General features: G+C 45.0%; 1 protein-coding gene across 2 annotated transcripts in view; it reads right to left on the bottom strand.

The window, feature by feature from the left end:
* The window catches only part of HOPX (HOP homeobox), a 30,160-nt gene extending 15,605 nt beyond the window's left edge, over positions 1-14,555 (bottom strand). Inside the window, exon 1 of one of the 2 annotated variants that reach the window (XM_059160562.1) lies at positions 14,414-14,555. The gene's annotated coding sequence lies outside the window, so the exon portion shown is untranslated. Of the gene's footprint in view, positions 1-10,362; positions 10,517-14,413 lie in introns of those variants that run through there. The other variant, XM_059160554.1, reaches the window with a different exon arrangement.
* Positions 14,556-22,038: the final 7,483 nt, after the last annotated feature.

The following is a 22,038-nucleotide window of genomic DNA, read 5'->3' as shown; positions in this document are numbered from 1 at the left end:
GTGTCTGCCTTAGGCTCAGGTCATGATCCCAGGGTGCTGGGATCGAGCCCTGCATCGGGCTCTCTGCCTGGAGGGAAGCATGCTTCTCCCTCTCCCACTCCCCCTGCTTGTGTTCCCTCTCTCACTCTGTCAAATACATAAAATCTTTAAAACAAACCAAAACAGAAAACATCACTTTGCCAAGCCTCCGTTTCTCTCATGTGAAGAAGGGATATGACAGACCTTCACCTAGCTCACAACTTTGTTGTAAAGTTTATATGATATTATTGTAGGGGAAGTATTTCTAAACTGTGAAGGGCTTGCTTGCAGAAGATATTGTTCTTTCAACAACTGTGAGCGAGGCCTTCAGTGGGGTGTCTCCTGAGGACAACTGGTAAGAACAGTTGATAGTTTCAGTCTCTCTGGGCTGCAATTTATTAAAAAAAAAATTTTTTTTTTTTTACCTGGAATGGTAAAGTATAAGCATTGAAATCATAACCTTTTGGGAAAAAAAAAATCAAATGCTGTCTGTATTGCTTCATCATAAGACGTATCCCTGGATGGAATTTCTCAAAACTAATGGGGTGGGGATGGGCGACGGTGAGGATGTCAGATCTGTAGCATGTTTTCTCATTAGCACTTCTACACTGTGTGTGGATTTGAATATAGTTGTTGGATTTTCCCCCCTCATTTCTCACTGGCACCTCTCAATTTCTCCTCCCATCTGTTAATGAGGAAGCATTACTATACAGAAGATGAGTAGTGAGGAGTCAAAATAGGAGGAACAAAGACTCTATGAACTAGTGAGTAGACTTTTCTAGGCTGTCTTGGCTTATAAGAATAATGATCAAATTGAAATTCTTTCAAAATAATTTATTGCTGGCCTGCCTTCTCCACTGAATGATATGCTCCCGTGTGGGGGATGGGTCTTACACATTTCCATCTCACCAGCAGTCATTAGGAGAATCTGGCACTGAACAGGTACTCATCACTTGTCTGCTGAGCTGAACTTAGCCAGTGGCATCTGGCGTGACTTGATTGAGGACATAAGTTGGAAAGACATGGTTTTCAACAACCAGGACTGACCAAGTTCAAAACCAAAACATTACATTGGAAAAAATAACTTCCCTGCCTTCTAATATCTTTTAGTCCACACTGCCTGAAACAGCACAGAGTTGGTTCCTGCTTTTGAGTTGCATACAGACACCTCATCCCTGCTAGCACAATAACAACATACTTATTGAGCAATTACTCCATGCCTGGCACCGTCATACGTCTTAGACAAGTTAAATCCTGTAGCCATCAGAGGAAGTAGCATTACGGGACAGGCACTCTTCTTGTCTCCATTTTATCCATGTAGTAACTGATGTAAATGGAAACTTCTATCCCTTTCCCCAAGAGATGTATAGAACTTTCCCCAAATACAAGCCTAGTGAGTGGTAGAGCAGGGATTCAAATCCAGGAAGTCTAGCTTCTGCATCCACGTTCTTAGCCACTATACTAGATTTCCTCTTTGCATGGAGTAGCCATGTAGACAGAAGAGCCTTGAAGGGTGGTTGTGGAAAGAGGAGAAGTAAAGTCAGGTGGTGCTCCTGGGACAAAAGTAAGGCAGTGTCCTGCGTCTATGCCGGCTCCCCTGTGGGGCAGAGCCAGTCTTGCAGCAATGACCCCTTCCCTGTGGCATGTTTCGAAACAGAAACATGGTGACCAGATGTGGCTGTGACCCAGCGAAATGGATTAGCTAGTGATTTCAGTGACTGCTACCAGCTCCACCAGCCGGGCTGGCTTGCTTTTCCCCACATGCTCTTCTCTAATGGGTACAGACATAATTGAAAGATGACATGATGTGAAAAATATAGTGGACAAATGAGAAGAGGTCAGCATTTGACAGAATGAAACAGAAAGGTTGGCTTCGACCAGACCAGGTAGATCTTAGTGACTATGGCTGCTACTTACTCCCTAGATTTACAGAGTTTAGTCAAAGTGATTAAGGAAACTCCTGAAACTGTTGTTGAAACAAGTCCGTCAGTGGTCTAGACTTTCTACAGCCACTTACAGAAAATAGCAAGATATGAAAAGGGAGGGGGCGGTGCCTGTGAAGGTCTTCCAGCAGTGAATTAGTCATTAATTAACCCTGGGCAGAAAATGCTGTGTATACACAGAATTCTTTTCACTGGTAGCCCAACTCCTGCTCTAAGTAGAAACTCTGTAGGTAAGACGTGGGGGAAATGGTTAAAGACAGTAATAAAACCTTGGGCTTCTTTGTTCTATGAAATAAGTGGAGGAATGAGTCAACCTACTTAGAAATAAACAGGCAAATGGAAGAAGGCAACCCCACTTCCTTAGTCTCCTCACGGGAGATCTGCCTGTTGTTTCAGTTGCTTTTCTGAAAGTCTATATAGTGATCGTTAGGAGTTCAGAAGAAGTTTTCTCTAGACAGAACGCTGTAAACTGTAGGTAGAATGCCAGGCTTACTGACCGACCGGAGGGAGTGTAACTAAAATGTTTGTTACAGGAAAAAAAAAAAAAAGGTAGAAACTCATCCTGTTGAAATATCTCAGGGAAATTTAATAAGCTGTCCTCTCACTTTGAAGGCAAATGCTTAAGAAACAGCAGTTTTAATTAAGCCTTGGCTCAGAGAAATGAGGTTCTGGTCCAGACAGTGAAGGGGGTTCAGGGAACTTGGAGGAGGCTAGAGGTTTATAGCCCAAATCTGATGTATCCCAAGAGTCAGGAGCAGTCCCTGACACATTGTAGGGTGTACAGTGAACACGTATTGGATTCAGGGTGATTGAAATTTATTTTCATTTTGGGAAGTATGACTTACCCATAAAAACATAATCATTAGAGCTGTGTTCGGGTCCGAAATGGAATAAAATGGGGGAAGGAGGGAGAAGGGGAATGCTGAGAAGCACTGATGTGAGAAGTAGGTTGTCATAATTAATAGGAAATATAGTTTCCCATAGAAACTATAGTCTATGGTTATAGGAAAACATAGTTTCCTATAGAGACATAATTAATGAACAATAAAGAAAAAGTCAGAGATTATTTGGCACAGTCCTCACCTCCTCCTTCTTCTACCCAAGGGACAAGAGGGTGGTAGGAAGTCTTGTGCCTTGCACTTCCTGGGGCAGCCACCAAGAGGCGCTGTCAGGCCAGAACAGTTCAGTTGCTGGCCTGAGCTCTTTGCAGGTAGGAGAAAGAAGCAGAAATAAAATTATTTTGAGTGTACAACATTAGTTACAGAGGAAGTGTTGTATATCTTTATTGAATTACATAGAGGGGAGAGATTTTAAATCCTCGTTAATGAATGAAAATATTAAACTGGTATGGGATATTGGAAAGAGCACTGGGCAAAGAGTCAGACTTGCATTTCAATTTTAGCTCTTCTACTTAGTAGTCACATGACCTTGGCTGAGGTGTTTGTTTTTTTGTTTGTCTGTTGTTTGTTTTTAGCATTTGAAACTTAGTTCCCTTCTCTATAAAATGTGGCTAAAAACTTCCTTCCTTACTTCAATTGTGATCCAGTGAGATTCTGCTCAAGAAACAACTTAGAAAACGATAAAATGACCTTCATGTTTCCAGAAGTGTAATAGTTTATTCATCCAGAAAAGTGAAGATGTTGGGCCAGATGACCTCTGAGATCATTTCTCCTCTAAAATTCTGACGCTTGGCATGGCCTGGGTTTAAATGATCATGCTATTCCCCAACAGCAGCTTGCTAATGTCACTGACCTGAGAAAGGGGAATGCAGCGGCTTATTCCAGGCTCTGTCCCCGGTATGCTGAACACTCTGTGCCTAGTTTCTACTTCAAAGGACCACTGAAGAGCCCACAACGCATTTTGAACCAAGGTGCTCTTTAATATTTAACCTGTTAAATTAACGTGACCAAATAATTTCCCATCTAACCTGGAGCATCTGTGTGTAAAGGGGGTGTTGTGATTAATTACACTAAGAACTAAGACAACAGCATACGTCAGAGCGTCCCAGGCAAACCTGGATATCTGGTCCCCTTAGTATATATAAAACATTCGATTTCTCACTTAGGTGTGGGATAGTACAAATGTTCCTGTTGAATTTAGGTATCCATTACTGCTGTTAGAGTTTAGCAAGATGCGGTTCTGAATCTTGGAGGACAGAAACACATATTCCTAACCTCAGTAATGAACAGGAGGCTTCTTTTTGCTCTTGAGAAATCATATGGTTGCAGCTTTGTGGTCACCGATCCGAGAGCACACTATAGCTTCAAATTTCCCTTTCATTTTTACCCCACTTTGAATCGATAGGATAGAAATTTGTCTGATGGGGTGAATATGCTTGGGCTTCTGCCTGCTTTGGGTATTGTTAGTATGGTTGTGCTAATGCTTAGTAAGTGTGAATATTCATTATGTCCCAAACAGAGTTTGGTCCTATGACCAAATATAAACAAAGGGACAAAAAACGGCATGTACTAGAGATTTCCACCGGCCCAGCCATGTGCTCAGGGCTTTTCAAACCAGATAATCCAGGAGGGGTGAGACTTGTGAAGTAAATTGATTTCAGATCTCTTTGAAAATGTCTCATGCCCTAATACACCAAGAAAACAGATTTTTAGACAAATAGATTTCTGTTATAAGGGGGGGGGGGATCTTTAATATTTTCCAAAGCAAACCATTAAACATGAAGAGAAATTTGTACTGCTAAGACTAGAAGCAAATTACAAAAAGACCACCTTTCTAAACTGTTTGTGGAGAGGAAAAATGGCACAAGTCAAAATGGCAGGTTATAAATATCCCTTTTTAAAAAGAGACTTACTTATTTATTTTGGGGGCTTCAGCTGATTGAGGAGCCCAGCTCTGGGCTTGAGTCTCATGACCCTGAGATCATGATCTGAGCCAAAACCAGGAGTCAGACACTTAACCGACTGAGCCACCCAAATGCCCCTATCAATGTCCTTTCTATGTTTTAAGCTTCTCATTTTGGGTAACCCACTTAGCTTCCTAATTCTGCTTGACTTAGAAGACATTAATGAAATTAATTAGATTAATAGGTTGCAGGGTAGGGAGAAATAGGTTTCTTTCTTAGAAGAGGAAGGGTGCTCCAAAACTTAAACACTAATGATAGAAATCAGCCTGGTATTTTAAAAATCTAATCCAGTGAAGCCACACACAGATAACGGAGAGTCGAGTAGGATTGTCATATGGTCCTGTAGCCATCTAGTCGCTTTAGAATGTCAACAAAAATTAGAGTATTTTTATGAAGTGGTTCTTATTCCCAGTGCCGGACTCTCAAAAAGGCTATTCACTTGTCATTCTGGGGACATTTCATCATGATTTACTTTTTAAAAATGTATACTGGGTTCTACAATACTTTTGCCTGAGCCATGATTTCATGGTAAAGAAGAGTAGCCAGGTATTCCTGGTATTGCACATGCGTGATGGGTCGATGGTTAGGCTGCCTGTTTGTAGGAGTTTATAACATAATGCAAGCAGGCATAACTTTCTCAGGTTTATTTTGCATTTTGAAATGTCTAGGAAAGACTCTTTGGGGGTGCCTGGGTGGCTCAGTCAGTCAAGGGGCTGCCTTTGTCTCAGTTTATGATCTCGGGGTCCGGATCAAGCCCCATGTCAGGCTCCCTGCTCAGCAGAGAGCCTGTTTTTATCTCTTCCTCTGCCTGCTGCTCTGCCTATTTGGACTCTATCTCTCTGTCAAATAAATAAATAAAATCTTAAAAAGAAAGAAAGAAAAGACTCTTTGAAGAATTATCTCTACACAGAAGTATTTCAATCAATTATTCTTTTTTATGGTCCAACCACCATTCTTGTTTTATGACTGTAATTAGGTAATGAATAAGATGACATGCACTTGGTACTTTATGCCAAAGTCCAACCATGCATGTTGCTTGTTGCCATGAAACTCAGTTATATGGGCCTTATTTTTTTATCCACTTGTTTTTATGAACAGGTGTTCAGCTAATGGAATAAACAGCGGGTGTGCTGCTAGAGCCTTCTTATTAACATCACAAAATAATTGAAAAAGACAGATACTCTACAAAGTCCAGCCCAGGGGATAACTTAACCTACTGTAGGTCATGTCACTGAGCATTAGAGTGATGTTGCAGAAAGGCTGGATGAGGGGGCACCTGGGTGGCTCAGTCAGTTAAGCATCTGCCTTTGGCTGAGGTCTTGCTCCCAGAGTCCTGGGATCAGCACCTTGGAGGGCTCCCTGTTTGGTGGGGACTCTGTTTCTCCCTCTGCCTCACCCCCCAAATCATGCTCTTTTGCTCACTTTCTCTCAAATAAATAAATCTAAAAAAAAAAAAATTAAGAAGAAGAAGAAATGCTGGACGGAGCCTCAGAAGACCCTCACTCTGCTTCCAGAAATGTTACTTAAATTTCCAAGTGACTTTGGACAACTTAATTGCTTTGAACTGCCAGCTCTTCATCTAGAGCTGAAGGTATCCCCACCTGCTACACTAATCCTACCCCCACCTGCCTCACAGAGTTGTTGTAGGATTCAATAAAATTATGCTTATGAATAGCACTATAAATTATAAACACTATATAAATACAAGATATCCCTATTATGGTTCCTATGCCTTTCCTGGTGACTCAGGATCTGCTGTTGGGCAATTGAATGCCAACAGGTTTTGAAACATTAAAATAGCAAAACATTCTGGAAACTTAACCCAACCCTATGTAATAAGGTCCCTTAGAACATTTCATTTGCTTTGTCCAGGTAATAAATGGCCAATATGGGGAAATGAAATGCTTCTGGAACTGACCAGCCCAAGTTGAAGAACATCATGTTGAAAAGGAAAGATCATTGAAGATCACACTCTTTAAGCTCCAGAATATTATTTCAGTCTCTTAATAAGGAAGTTACTAAGGAACTAAGAAAAACTTCTAAACATTTGAAATACTGGACTAGTACTTGTGATATCATGTGTTTCCATTTCTCACAGACAATTCAATATTCCTCATCGCTTAAACATAGACCATCTAGCCCACCCCTCTCCCTTTCCTGTTTCCCATCAACCAGATCTAAAGAGTGCTCAACCATAAGTAGGAATATATTTATTATGGCATTATTTGTGAGATCTGAAAGCAGCAGAAATTTTCAATACTAGAGGATTCAATAAGCAAAGCGTGCATAGAAATAGGAGACCAATAAAAAGTAGTTAGAAACAAGGTGTTAGATACATTAGAAATATAATTGGCAACATAGGTCAATCTTAAGAATATGCTGTTAAGAGAACAAGATAAAGGGTGAGTGGGAGAGTAAATAAGTAGAATGAGAAGGAAAACCCAAGAAGGGTCTTCTGTGTACCACAAATTAAGGAATATGATGACACGAGCCTCAAAACAAAACAAAGACTTTAAAAATTAAAGGACTGGTGGGCTGCCCCCTCTTTCAGAGTTTGCTTGTGTAATTCTTCCTAAGGTATTTTTGCATAATGAGGGACTGCTTCCTGGCTTACTCAGTACCCTTCATGCTGCAGCCCATACCAGCCCTGGGTTGGTCCGTTTCCTCTCAGCTGGCCAGGTGAAGAACAGATAGTTGACCACCATGATCACCCTCCAGACTTTTCAACACTGATATCAAATGGTTTTCTTGCCTTCTCTTATCCAAATTATCCTTTTGCTGTTCCTTATTTTATTATTATTTAGCCATTTAGGAGCTCTTCTAAGCTAGCTCAAAGGACTAGAAAACTCCCTTTTAAATTGTGGAACCTGGGGTTCCTGGGAGGCTCAGTCAGCTAAGCATCTGCCTTCGGCTCAGGTCATGATCCTGGGGTCCTGAGATCGGGCCCCACATTGGGCTCCCTGCTCCGCAGGAAGCCTGTTTCTCCCTCTCCCACTCACCCTGCTTGTGTTCCCTCTCTCTGTGTGTCTCTCTCTGTCAAATAAATAAATATAATCTTTAAAAATAAATAAATAAACAAGTAAATTGTGGAACCTGAACCAGGCATAATGCTAATGAAAGAGGAGATGACCTTCCCCTTTCTTTCTTTCTTTCTTGTTTTTTAGTAAACTTCCCCCTTTCTTTAGTCCTGCTTCATTCACCCCAATGCCAGCCATCTCCAAAGGATGCCATTCTATTCCCACAGAAGAGCACAAAGAACACACAACAGAAGGACAGATACTTCCACGTACAAGTTACTGAATTAGAGTATTTTCTAGGGGCACCTGGGTGGCTCAGTGGGTTAAAGCCTCTGCCTTCGGCTCAGGTCATGATCCCAGGGTCTTGGGATCGAGCCCCACATCGGGCTCTCTGCTCAGCAGGGAGCCTGCTTTCTCCTCTCTCTCTGTCTGCCTCTCTGCCTACTTGTGATCTCTGTCTGTGAAATAAATAAATAAAATCTTAAAAAAAAAAAAAAGAATAATTTTCTAAAACAAATTTCACTCCTGAGCATCAGTAGACCAGAAATTTAGAAAGGAGTGAGGGGCGTAAGAGCCAGAGACATTGTTTATATAAATTTTCTTAGGGAGAAACCATACAGGAAGGAAATGAAGTGAAGACTAGATTATCTAAGTAGACCCGTCATGTCCTCAAGAATTTAAGGAAACTTCCATTATGATCCTCTAGACCTAGTGGCTACCGTGGCAGCCATTAGTTTCCTGCCCAGGACACACTAAGAGATCAGAACCGATCGATGTCTGCCTTAGATTGTTTCTGGTTTTGTTTTTAACATCAAAGGACAGAGAAGCTCTGAAAGATCTGGAGGATTTTCATGTTTGGCCACATTTTATCAAAACTACCAGGAGCAAATGACAAGAAATCATATGAGAATAGGTAAAAATTAACTTCCCTACTTTTAAAAGAACTTCTATCATTATCCAAACATGGCCATAAGCTAACATTAGAACCTGAAGCAAATAGAGTAATTTGACCTTGTGATGAACAATTCCTTGAGCCCCTAGCATTCATGTTGAACTTCTGTTTGGCAAGCCAACATAAATATACCGGCTCTCCATCTGGGCTGTTGGGACACAATGCTTCCCACCGGGAACCCGAGTCACAGAGCGAGTAAGTAACTTGGCAGGGACCAGAATGAGGTGTGGGGAGGGCTGGTACCAGAGCCAGCTCAGCCACCAACTCATCGTAAGATGCAGGACAACTCATTGTACTCTTGAACCTTTATGTGTGGTATTCAGAGGTAACCATGTAGTTTATTGCTCAGGTTAAGTACTTTTGGAAATGAAAGGAGGCACTATTAATAATCCACTGGAGGGCCGCCTGGGTGGCTCAGTGGGTTAAAGCCGCTACCTTCGGCTCAGGTCATGATCCCGCATCGGGCTGGGATCGAGTCCTGCATTGGGCTCTCTGCTCAGTGGGGAGTCTGCTTCCCTTCCTCTCTGTCTGCCTACTTGTGATCTCTATCAAGTAAATAAATAAAATCTTTTAAAAAAAAATCCACTGGAACAAAGATATTTCAGGCTCCCTCTGTTTCAAAACTTCATTAGAGCTGAATGAGAACTGAAAATAGGACCCAGGCTCCTGAACATCAGACTCATACTTCCCTAGGCTCGACTGTTGTCTGCCGGGACTTGTCTATACTGGGATTCTGTGGAAGAGTGTTTAACCTATCACTCGAAGATCGATGAAGGGAGTTTCCCAGCAAATAGAAAGGACAACCTGACCTGTACCTGTTTGGTCATGAATCCACACACCCAAAACTCACGTGTGTTCAGAATCAACAGCACCGACATGTCAAACCCATATTGGGGTCATTGAAGGGTGGGGTGGTCAAGGGACCCAAAGCTAGGAAAAGAAAAGGTACACACACACCCTGCACCAGGAGAATCCCTTAAAGGCTGTTCTCTACCAGTCTGCCCAAGGTGAGCTGGATGGCTGTGGTCCAGGGGCTGCCGCGGGATCCTCAGGTGCTGGCTTTGAGATGGGCAGGTAAGTACTTTATAAATTCCCGCGAGCCATATGCCACACTTCCACTCACATTTGGATCTTTGCACCGTTCTGTGGACCATCCCCATTCACCTGGCTTTTTAAAAAGTTCGAGGGAGCCATCAACAACATCTAAAAATTAATCTGGGTTGAGTCATGACACAGTCTTAAAAAAAAAAAAAAAGTCCAAGTGAGTTAAGCCATTCCACAGTAAGAGAATTTGAAAACAAAGGGGAGGGGGATGGATTCAAAGGCAAGCCATCCAAAGAAGGCAGAAATTCTGTCACTGTTCTACAAAAATGGTGTTTATCAGCTGTGCAATCATGTCAACTCATTTTTCAAAAAACAGTTTTTGGTGAAACTCTGGCCAGAGAAAGAAACATCAGGCTTCCCAACAGCAGCATGAAACCAGTGTGGGCTGGCCACCTGATGCCAATAGCCTAATCTGTTCCTCCGAACTTGAGTGCCCGGTCTCCCCGGAGCCAGGACAGTGCTTACCTTCTCCGTCCTCTCCTCGATGCTACGCGCTCACGGGGAAAGACTCCGTGCCCTCTGGCTGCCCAGCCGCTCTGGGCTCCCAGCTGCCTGCAGACTCTGCTTCCCTACAGGTTAATCACACACCTGGCCACACCCCTCTTTGGAGGCAGGACGTGCCACATGCCACTGCCACTTGCCGAGGAGAGCTGTAGCAATCTCAGGCTTCTGAGGGAAGACAGGGCTGTCAAGGACCCAGAGTCCCAGGAACTGAGGGGGTCCCTTGTCCCCGGCTGCAGGACTGCATCCCCAAGGAAGGAAGCCCCTTGTCACTAGGACAAGGCACTGGTACTGCTAGCGCCAGCTGTCCACGCAGGAGGGTGAGCCATGTAATACCTGTAAAGCCCTGTGAGCAGAATTACCTGATGTGTTATCTCCACTGTAGTGTCCTTAAGGTGGCTCTGTTTTTCAGAAAGATAAATGCAGCCATCTCCAATAAGCCCATATGCATTTAACAAAAAATAGACAAATTCAGACAAAGCATGCTGCGCAGCCCCGCAGTCCTATGGAATGCCCTGCAGGATGGAATTTGAGGAATTCTGCTCCAAACCCCCAATCTTGGTGTATTTTCCCCCAGCAAGTTGCTTGGAATTTTTACCAGTCGGGATTATACATTTCGCCTACAACTTTGATCCTCCTGATTGCCCCAAATGGTAATTATATTTAGATAACATTTCAAAGAATTCCCAGATACATTATCTTGCTGGGACCTACTTAATATCCTGGGACATAACTCATTAAACAATTATTGTCTATTAACATCATAACTTTAATTAGTTTTCCAGAGATGGAGAAGCCAAGCCCAGAGGGGATGAGACCCTGGAAATCAGATACGTTTGGACTAGAAGGGAGCAGAGAAACCAACTAACACATGGAGCTGGCCCAGGCAGAGCAGGGGTGGTGGGCGGTCCCAGGGGCACCCCTGCACCCACCCGGGAGCCATGGTGAGGAACAGACAGGAGCAACAGTAGCCCCGAGGCAAACTTCACCCCCTCACCCTGCTGCCCAGGACCAACTGGAACTCACACAGAAATCCACCCCCCCCCCCGCCCCCACGGTGCCAGATTGGCTCCTTCCAGGGCTGAGAACTCCAGCTGATCCTCACAAGAACAACTCAGCCACCCTGGGCACCTCAGCAGAGAGCCTGGTGTGTCTGCTGCAGGACTCTCCATTAGTATAATCCTCTGGCTTATCCCAGATATTTTGGGAGGGAACAAAAGGAAGACTTCGTTTTGAAACATCCCTTTGGCCATCCCTTCTCACGTGTTAGCACAATCCCTAAATAATGCACCTTTGTGATTCTGAGTAATTCTTTCCACTTGCTGCCCCGAGCCTGTCTGGGTTCCAAGTATTTGCATGAAATGCGCTGGATGCCTTGTCCTAGCTAGAGCTGCCAGTGTGGTTTTGAGGACCCAGGAGCGTGGTCTCAGTGCTTCCTCTTCCTCTGAGATCTGCTGTCTTCCCTGGGCCATGGGAGGGGTGGTTCTATGGTCAGGGGCAGACCCACCTTATCTCTGGGCTTCCTTAGCCTCCTGTGGCAAAGGAGAGGTTGGGGTCTCACTGGTTCTCATCCCATGCCGTGCATTAGAATCTGGGGATGGGGGGGTGGGGGGGGGCTTTAAAAAACAATGCCCAGAGATCCTTTTTAATTGGTCAGGGTGGGGTTTATCCTGGGTATTTTTTTTTTTTTAATTTTTAATTTTTTATTATCCTGGGTATTTTTAAAAACAGTTTTCCTGATCTGCAATTGCTGAGTTAGATAATCTCTGGAACCTTCCAGGTTCTATACTAGCCCTCAATCCTGACCCTCTGACCCTCCATTTTCTTGATGGAATTAATTTTTTTCCAAAAATACTTTTTATTTTCAGTATGCTGTATAGGCTGAATTTTTTTAGAAATGCCCTTATTATATAGAAAAGCTGTGTTGTTAAAGTATTGTTTGTTGAAGCCTAATTGCCATAGACTACCACACATGTCTAAACCGACTGAGCCACCCAGGCGCCCCCTTACCACACATGTCTAAAGTGGACCATCAGATACATTTTCATCCGTAAAAAATGGTTACCACAATCACATAGTGAATATATCCACCACCCCAAAAAGTTTCCCGGGCCCCTTGGTAATTCCTTTACCTCTCTTCTCCCCTCCTCTTCCCCAGGTGACTGCTGATCTGCTTTCTGCTACTATACTTTGCATTTCCTATCACTTTATATCAATGGAGTCATACAATATGCTCAGCTTCTTTTTCTTAAGATTTTATTTATTTATTTGACAGAGAGGGAGAAAGAGATAACAAGTAGACAGAGAGGCAGGTAGGGGGGCCAGGGAAGCAGGCTCCCCGCTGAGCAGAGAGACTGATGTGGGGCTGGATCCCAGGACCCTGAGATCATGACCTGAGCTGAAGGCAGAGGCTTAACCCATTGAGCCACCCAAATGCCCCTTACCCAGCTTCTTATTAAATTTTAGATATCAAGCTCTTTGAGAACAGGAGCCCATCTTGTATTCTATTCTCTTCCTCCAGGCCCCTAAGTTATCTTTACAGAGAAACCCCTTATTCATTATTTGCTTGATGGAAATAATGAAACTTGGTGACCTTACAAGTGAGCTTCGATTGGGTGGCCAGCTCCCCACGCCTCCTAACCAGCAGTTCCACTCAGTTTAAAATGATAAATTAGGGACACCTGGGTGGCTCAGTGGGTTAAACCCTCTGCCTTCGGCTCAGATCATGATCCCAGGGTCCTGGGATCGAGCCCCGAATGGGGCTCTGTGCTCGGCGGGGAGCCTGCTTCCCTCTCTCTCTCTCTCTCTCTCTCTGCCTGCCTCTCTGCCTACTTGTGATCTTTCTTTCTGTCAAATAAGTAAATAAAATCTTCTTTAAAAAAAAAAAAAAAGATAAATTAGCTTAAATGCATTCATTTGGGGGTCTGTGGAGTTCGAGGGCTCCAGAAAATGAGTGTCGAGGTGTGTGTTGGGGGGGCGGAGGGAACTATCTGGGAAAGGTCCTTGGCTTTTGCCAGATTCTTAATCACCAGATTCTTGACCCCAAAGGAGGAACTATGGAATTGATGTCGTGTCTTATTCCTATTGCAATCCTACATGTATTTTATTAATATGATGCCTAACTGGAACTCCTCTCCGGTCCGCTCCCTTTCCTCCTCCCTGCCCGTCCCCTCAGTACCTGTATTTTGTTCTCTGCCTGCTCTGGTTATACTTCACCCTGCTCCACTCAAGGCCTGTGGGGTTGGCAGTGCTGTCCCCCCCGGAACTTTCTGCATTCCTCTTCTCTTCAAGACCCTCTTACCAAAGTCCCGTGGAGTGCTGTGCCTCTTTACTCAATGATTCCTGTCCTACAGTACCTAACAGTCCACCGAAACAGCCGGGTACTGCTGGGCTCCAATATCACAAACCAACATTGCCTCAAACCGCTCGAGCGTGGGGTTCCTTTTCATCTTAAACAAGATCAGTGTTTGCACTATTGTAAATAAGTGTTAGAAGAACCAGACAAAACAAGATATAGCGCTGCAGATTCACCGCTGAGCCGTCTCCATCTGTTTCCTCCAGAGATACCGCCACTTACTCTACTGTACTGGACATAAAAAGATATTAAAAAATAATGCGATGTCTGATTCGAGACTGAGATGAACGATAACATCAGCTTCTCAGGGATCAACCCAAACACATCTGGCCCAGTCACGCAGACACAGGTTTCAGAGTAATCTTCCAGAGAGAGGAGAGAGCAAGAAAAACATCTCACCTGCTGGCCAAAAGGCCAGCCCGGACTCCACCTTGCCCTGATCCCCCAACCCCTTGCATTGTCTACAAGGGTCTGCTATCTTCCTCCCAGCCGCGGTCTCTAGCTCCCTGCTCCGGACCAGCTCTGAACTTTTATCCTCCCTTTCAGCCCTGCCTTGCCCCGACAGAAGAGCACATGCAGTAACTAACAGAAGGGCACTGCGGTCCAGTTCCTACAGTTTCATTCCTCTGCAGTAAAAGCAAACCTCAGAAAGTTACTTACGTGGAGTGGCAAAGGCAAGTCCTGGATCTGGAAGCTGAGTTTGCTGATGCCAGCCCGCTTAAATAGCCGGTCTGGCTGACGCGGGCTGCTGGTAGCACGTTTATTTACGCCTGTGAGTGCTCGCTCAAGCAAGGACCTGAAAAACCTGCAGCGTGGGCAGCAGGGGAACAGCTGAAAGTATGCCCAGGTTACATCCCGCCTGGTTCTTCGAGTCTGAAAGGCAGGCGGTGACTTCTGAGTTCCACGGAACTTTCTTGTCACCACCTTCTTGTCCCTGCTCTCTTTCTTGGCCAGGCAAGACTCTGTGCCTAGATGACATGAGAGATGCAGCTGAGAGAGGAAGAAAGAAACAAAGGACCCAGGATCATTGCGCCAAGTTCCTTTTTTTTTTTTTTTTTTTTTAATTTTTTCAATTTATTTATTTTCAGAAAAACAGTATTCATTATTTTTTCACCACACCCAGTGCTCCATGCAATCCGTGCCCTCTATAATACTTATATTTTGAATGGGTTTCCAGTTAGATGTTGCCATATTTTAAACCACAGGCTTGGTGAGGTCGATTTCACAGCTCTGTGGGCTGGGTGCCAAGTTAGGAGCCTGGACAGTTTCCAGATCAATGAAAAGTTGTGTGTGTGTGTGTGTGTGTGTCTTTGTGTGTGTGTTTGTGTGTTTCAGTCACAGAATGTACAAATAAAGAACAGTTATAGGGGAGGTTCAGGCTAGGAGGATACAATTTTAGATCCCCTTCAAAAATGATTTTAATTTCTTTCTTCTGCGGCCCTACTTTTCCTCCTGACTCCCCCCTCCCCTTTCTTTGGTAATGAAATTCCTATCTAAGAGTTGAGAGATTCCCCACGAGAGCTCAAATAAAAAGCCAGTGTGTGAGCTAGCCTGTGGGAAGAAGCGCTCCAAACGTGCGAGAGTGTTCCGTGGTTCATGTGACCATCAGTGGAAGCGTTTCTGAGGGTCAGGGTATGTGCGTGGGTGTGGGGACCCAGTTAGCCGATGTTTATCTGTTTTTTTATAGTTAGATATGGCAGTTAATAGTCAATGACAGCATTGCTAAACACATTCGCTGAGTATGATTTTGAGAGGATGAAGGGAGGGAGACAGGCTTTGGTGAGATCATTTATGGGAGTATCTGTGAGTATTTGCTGGTACGTAGCACAGACGGGTAAGTGCCACCCAGATTTACACAGCCTACATTCTTCACTTCGCTGGACAAAGAAAAAGCCCCCTTGGTTCTCTCAGGAACAGAAGCCATATGGGAAAGAAGAGCAGCAATCATTAAGAATATTTCTTTCCCTCTTGGAAAAGAGGCAATGGTGATAAAACATGTGCGGGAGAATAGCAGAGACAGGGGTGCCGGCCTCTCCCAACCCTGGTTACCAGAAGAATTCTTTTGTTGCCTAATTCATTGCCTAACTTTTGACTGTTCTATGGCCAAATCTGGATTCTCGCCTCCCAGATTTCTTGAATGCAGGGTCTATGTCTTGTTTATCGTTTGACACCCACAGAGCCTGGCACGAATTATCAGGACAGTGACAATGACGATGGTGATACTGATGTCTGGGTTTATGCTCAGGACTGATCTGAATCAATATTTAGGAAGTTGCTTCAGAATGTTTTCAACTATCCTTATTTGTTTGTTTACCATCAGTCTTCCGGAAGGTGATTCCCATGACCTTGGTGACCTTGCCAGCCTTGCCTGCTCTTGTAACCCCAACACCCCGCACAGTGTCTGGCACCTCGTAGGTGCTCGACAGATACGTGCTGTTTGCTTAGTTTCTAAATTCCTTTGAAGGCTGTGTAACCCAAGAGACAGAAGTTTTGGAATCAGTGGTCCCATCTTGGTTCACGCATGTTTCTTTCACTCCTGCATAACACATTGGCTTCAGGCAATTCCTCTCCATCCGGTGTATCATGGAACTGAAACCGAAAGCAGCAGGAACCATTGGGCAACTTGACATCACTTAAGAACTCTGCAGGTGTGTGGTTTCAGGTTGCCCGTGGTGCAATGAGGTTACCGAGAACCCAGGCATCTTCTGTGCTCCATTTTGTAGTCTTCGGGGTGACAGCATTGCTTCCTGTCGTGGCAGCAGGGTTGATGCAGTGGCTTGGTATGTCCCATCCTTAAATGAAAAAAATCAAAGACAGGTAGGAGGGAAAATGGGCTTTCTCCTTAGTGTCTCTTTCTGTTAGAGATGTCTTTCCAGAAGCCATCGGCAGACTTCTGGTTATGTCTCCTTGCTGAGAACTGGGTCACGTGGCCACCACACTGGCTGAATCCATGATGGCCAGCCCAGGCCATGGCAATTCTGTTTAACTCAAGCAGCTCTCTCTGGCCATGGCACTTGTTTTTTGATTTGTTTTTTTTGTTTGTTTTTAATGTTTTTAGCTTTAGTTATTATTATTTTTTAAAGATTTTATTTATTTATTTGACAGAGAGAGATCACAAGTAGGCAGCGAGGCAGGCAGAGAGAGAGGAAGGGAAGCAGGCCCCCTGCTGAGCAGAGAGTCCGATGCAGGACTCGATCCCAGGACCCTGAGATCATGACCTGAGCTGAAGGCAGCGGCTTAACCCACTGAGCCACCCAGGTGCCCCAGCTTTAGTTATTTTATTACTATTTTTTATTACTATATTTTTAGTTAAAACTATTTCAACAGCCCACAAATAAGGGAAGTAGCTGGCTACAGTGATTTTTGTCTACAAGCTTGGATTATAAGTCTGTATCACCACTGATTTTCTGTGCATCTGAGGAACAGCATAGAATCTAGCAGCCTCTTATCTTATGTCAGATGGGATTGATGAAGCTATTAGTCCTCAGGAACATCAAGCCTAATGCTGCAACTAAGCATAAAAAGTTTGCCAAACAGTCTATAAGGGTTTAAGATTCGTTTTCCTGTTCCTCCTCTTGTCTATTATATTTCAGCAGAATCCCATAGTCCCACGTTTACATCTGGGAGCTCCAGCTACTGCTTCAGGTTTGTAAGCTGGAAAGAGATGGCTGATACAGTAATTCTCACCTAGTTTTTATCTTCTCTCGGTGATGAACAAACTTCAAATTAACACACGAATAGGCAATTTCGTTTTCCTTCTCTTCGCTGTTCTAGACCTCTTCCTTGTGGTGGGCTTCAGGAACTCTTCTCTGCATTGTCACAGATCAAGAGAATTAGGATGAAGGATGTGGTGAAAAGAACGGTGTCTGGGAGATGGTCGGTGCTCAATAAGTGCGTGTTGCATGACTGGAAGAATGGTGAAAAGGAAAGTGTATGGACTATTGAACCATGCAGGCTTGCATTCAAGTCCCAACCTCTGCCACTTCCCATCTATGTGAGCCAAGGCAAGTTATAGAACTTCTCTCAGACTCAGTTTCCCCATCTATAAAATAGGTTGGCCAGAAGGGCTAGAGATAATATACGTAAAGCACTTAGCATAATGCCTAGAACATAGTATATGCTCAAGAAATGGTAGTTGCCACTAACAGTTATAAAAAGAAGCCCAATTTTCTTTAGTCCTCCTTGTGGAACCCACACATGATGGGCACAAAATAGTGAACTGAAAGCCCTGGGTACCATAGCAAATGGGAGTGTTTGGAAGAGCTACATAGACTGGAGGGGCAAGATGGAGGAGAAGTAGGAGACCCTGTTTCAACTGCTCCCCTAGAGTGAGCTAATTATCTACCAGAACACTCTGAACACCCACAGAAGAGCTACATAGAGAAGTCGGTGATATCTGGACAGCGGGCAGCTATTCCTTTCCTGCTCAAAGCAGGTCACCAAAGTGCAGAGGGACACTTTATGTATGAGAAGTGTGCAATGGTGGCAGGAGAGAAAAAGCCATTTCCTGGGGAACACAAAACTCCCAAAGACATTTAAGAAAATTTATCATGAGGGATATAAACCTCCCCAGGGCCAAAATCAGACTTGGACAGAAGCAGATTAGGAAGAAGGGTGACCAGAGTGTAGAAGCATACTTGCTGAAGTTTCTACCCCCAAGGTGTGAACTTGCAGAGCAACTGAGAACCTCATTCCCTCTGCGGATGGTGTGGAAGCGCTGACCCCCAGCATGCCCTTCCTGGGCCAAACCAGTGTGGGAAGTAGCAGAGGATCAGCAGTGACAGAGAACCTGGTTACAGAAAAGGATGTCAGCTAACCTGGGTTGGAGATTATTTCCCATGGCTCTCTCTGGTGAGGAGGGACTGAGAGTTAGAACAGAATCACACTGGCCTTTTGTGAACTAGGAGAGATCAGGTCATTCTTTCAGTGAACTGCCATATGTATTTCCAAGTGTGGATTCTGTCCTCTTACCTAATCCACCTCTGCCCTTGTGGATGAGTCCTGAGTCAGTGCAAGATGAGGAGTCAGGGTGCTGCAGCCCATGCCCCACGCCCACTGCCGAAGGTGCCTGGGGAAGGCTGTTCCAGCTGATATAGTCCACGTGGCTTTTGCTCTTTGACTTAAAACTCATCGTCTCCTCTCATTCCATTTTGTTTCATCCAGAGTCTAATGAATGGGGAGGTCACAAAGCATTGTTTTCCCTAGAAACCCCATTCATGCTCTTGACTGGAGGAGGGGAAGGCCCTTGGTAATGGGGAACATCAGCCATCTGGGGAAGGAGGGAGGGGGAGGGGGTATCTGTCTTCACCCATGAATGCCTCCAAATGCGTCTTCTCCTCCTCTCCCTTGTGTGAGGGCTCACTGCTGCCAGCAGGAGCTGCTGGGTGACATTCTCAAGAGGGGTGGAGCCTCACCAAAGAGGCTGCCCTTCCTTGAGTGACAGGAAGGTAATGCAGCTTGGGGCCACCTCAGCCTGATTGTCATCCCCTAATACACAGGGTGAGGAAAGAGAGTCCCCACACCCATGAAATTTCAGGGGTGGACCCTGTGCTTTTAGAAAGCAGCGGGTGGGGAGCTGGGGTGAAGAAAAACGAAATCCTCCGGTAGAAACTTGCCCGACTGGGTGTCAAACCCCGGCATAGTCCACGCTACCAATCACCACCCAGCATGACCTTTGTGGCCACTTCTCAGGGTGACTCACTGGAGCCCTATTGAGGAAAGGAAGAGCCGTCCCCACTCCTCCCAGAGGTACGCCCACCAAGCTCCGTCTGTTTAAGATACTTGACTTCTGTAAATGATTTCGTCTGGAAAGAGAGAGGAAGAAGAAAGGAAAAAAGGGAACTAACAAAAATATAAAGCCTGAAAGCAAACCAAAAAACAACAAAAAATGCATGTTTGATACTGTGGAGAAAGGGTTGAACATACTTTGGGCTAAAGCTGTGGATCTCCTCCTGAAGGGAGAGAAAAGTTTTGATTAGCAGCCACAGACCTTTCTCTTCACCTCAGCGGGGGGCAGGCTGGACTCAGCATGTGACTCCAGAACCTCCCATCCCCTCTCCCTGCCTCAGCCCCCATCTGCGTGAGGAGGGAGTTGAGTAGATGATCCCTCTGAGGTCCTTTCTGTTTTAATCTTCCGCACTTCAAGGGGAGAGAGTCAGGGGCTACTGGGTGGAGAGGAGGGACCCCTAGGAGCCATAGGGGAGAATGGCTCCCCTCACTTAGGGTTGAGAGAAATGAGAGGAAACATCAGTGGATGGGTACAAAGGGAGCAACGGTTGTGACTCTGAAACCCTCCACTCACTACTATTGGTAAGGATCCACTTCCCAGGGCTCCCTAGACCCCTTCCTCAATAGCCTGGGCCTCCCTAAGCCTCCTGGGATCCAACAATAAGAGGTAAAACCTGGCTCTGTGGGTGCATGCGTGTGTGCGTGCGCATGCGTGTGTGAGCGTGCTGCGCGCGCGCACGTGTATGTGTGTGTGTGCGCGCGTGCGTGCGTGCGTGCGTGACAGAGGGAGCAACCAGGACCCGGCTCCAGCTACAGTACTTCAGGCATGTGTTTGGTCAGTGCTGACTTTCCTCTACAGCCCAGGGAGATATCTTAAAAGAGATGAGAGGTGGGGGAATTTAGGGGCCTGGGGCTGGGGTTGGGGGTGGGTGAAGAAGGGAGGGTGGGTGGAACTGTTTGTACGTCATCCCTGAAAAAATGTCTAAATTTCTTAATTTCTGCTTTTGGCAAAAATATGCTGATTTTCTTAACTAATTCAGCACAATTCTGCTCTGCACGTTTCAGCAAAAACCTCCCTCCTCCATGGCCTTCTCTGAGGTTTCTGTAATGAGGTCTTGGCAGGGCAGTGGGCGATGATTTAAGGTCTCTTGTAAAATGGCTTCTGTTGTGGTGAATTACATAAGAGGTGGTGTACACCCTTGCATCGGACTTCTACCTCTCTGGAGAGTCAGCTCCCAGACTAGTCTTTCCAGTGGGTTCTGAATAAACTACAAAAGGGCCTGGTGCCCTGAGTTGACTTCCCAAAGATGACATTGAGGAGGGAGCAAAAGGCAAGCTCAGGGCAAAGTACACTCCCCTCCCAGGTGGGATATTTGTAACCTTGCTCCGGCACTCCTGGCTGCCCAAGGACAAAAGGGGAAACTGGTCAAAGGATAGAGATCATAGCCACTCAGGACATGAGCCTCCACCACTTTGCAACAGTCCTCATGATTTATAAGAAAAGAAAAGGCAGTCTTACCAACAGCCAGACCTCCAGAAACATACAGACTCAATTTCCTGAGGCCCTAACATCACCCACCCCTCCGGCAGGATAGAAAACCTTATATGATCAGTCAGCCACTCCTCACAACCCCAGGCAGGTCTTTCTGCCCACAGGTCCTGTCCCTGTGTTATAATGAAACTACCTTTTAGCACCGAAGACATCTGCAGAATTCCTTCTTGACTGTTCACATTTCACATCAACACCACTGACTTTGTCCCCTGACTCAAAGGGAAATAAACTGTGTTTTTCATGGTGCTGTTCGTCATTGTCCCATCTGTCCCAAGGCCATATCTCAGCCTGAAGAGAATTTAGGATGGTACCAGGATTCAGAGGGAAGATTCTGGAGAAAGTGTGGACCTAGCTCAGACCTATGGTGACCAATGGCCCCGTTTTTCCCAGCACTGTCCTGGTTTTGCACTGGATATTCCATGTCTTAGGAAACACCCAATCCTGGGCAAACTGGGAGGGTTGGTCAACCTGTCCTGGTTTTCTTACATTGTAGCCAGTAATTTAACCTCCTTTTTCTTTTCTTTTCTTTTTTTTTTTTTTTAAGATTTATTTATTTATTTGAGTGGGGAGGGGCTGACAGAGGGGGGAGAAGGAGTCTTAAGCAGATTCCACATTGAGCATGGACCCCAATGTGGGGCTGGATCTCATGACCTTGAGATCATGACTGGAGCCAAAACCGAGAGTCTGATGCTCAACTGACTGAGCCATCCAGGTGCTCCAGTAATTTAACCTCTTTGAACCTTAGCTTTCTCATATGTTAAATGAAGATAATGATCACCTCATGTGATATTTGAGGAGTGGGGTTGATATCCACCCAAAGATTGTTTAGGAAGAAAAGAGAAGATTGGGTGGCAAAAGTAATGTCTTTGTGCCTCTGTTTCAAGGAGAAAATGTGTCCTCTCTTCCATGTGTTTTGACCTTCCCAAGTGCAGGTGTGAGCACAGCACTTGAGGATTCTGGGACAATCCAGAAAGCCTTGCGGCCGTGGCTAATGCTGAGGGCTGGA

The sequence above is a fragment of the Mustela lutreola genome, chromosome 1 (genome assembly GCF_030435805.1).
Source record: "Mustela lutreola isolate mMusLut2 chromosome 1, mMusLut2.pri, whole genome shotgun sequence".
In the NCBI taxonomy this organism is placed as follows: domain Eukaryota; kingdom Metazoa; phylum Chordata; class Mammalia; order Carnivora; family Mustelidae; genus Mustela; species Mustela lutreola.
Note: the sequence above shows the minus strand (reverse complement) of the source record. Positions and strands in the feature narration are given on the sequence as shown.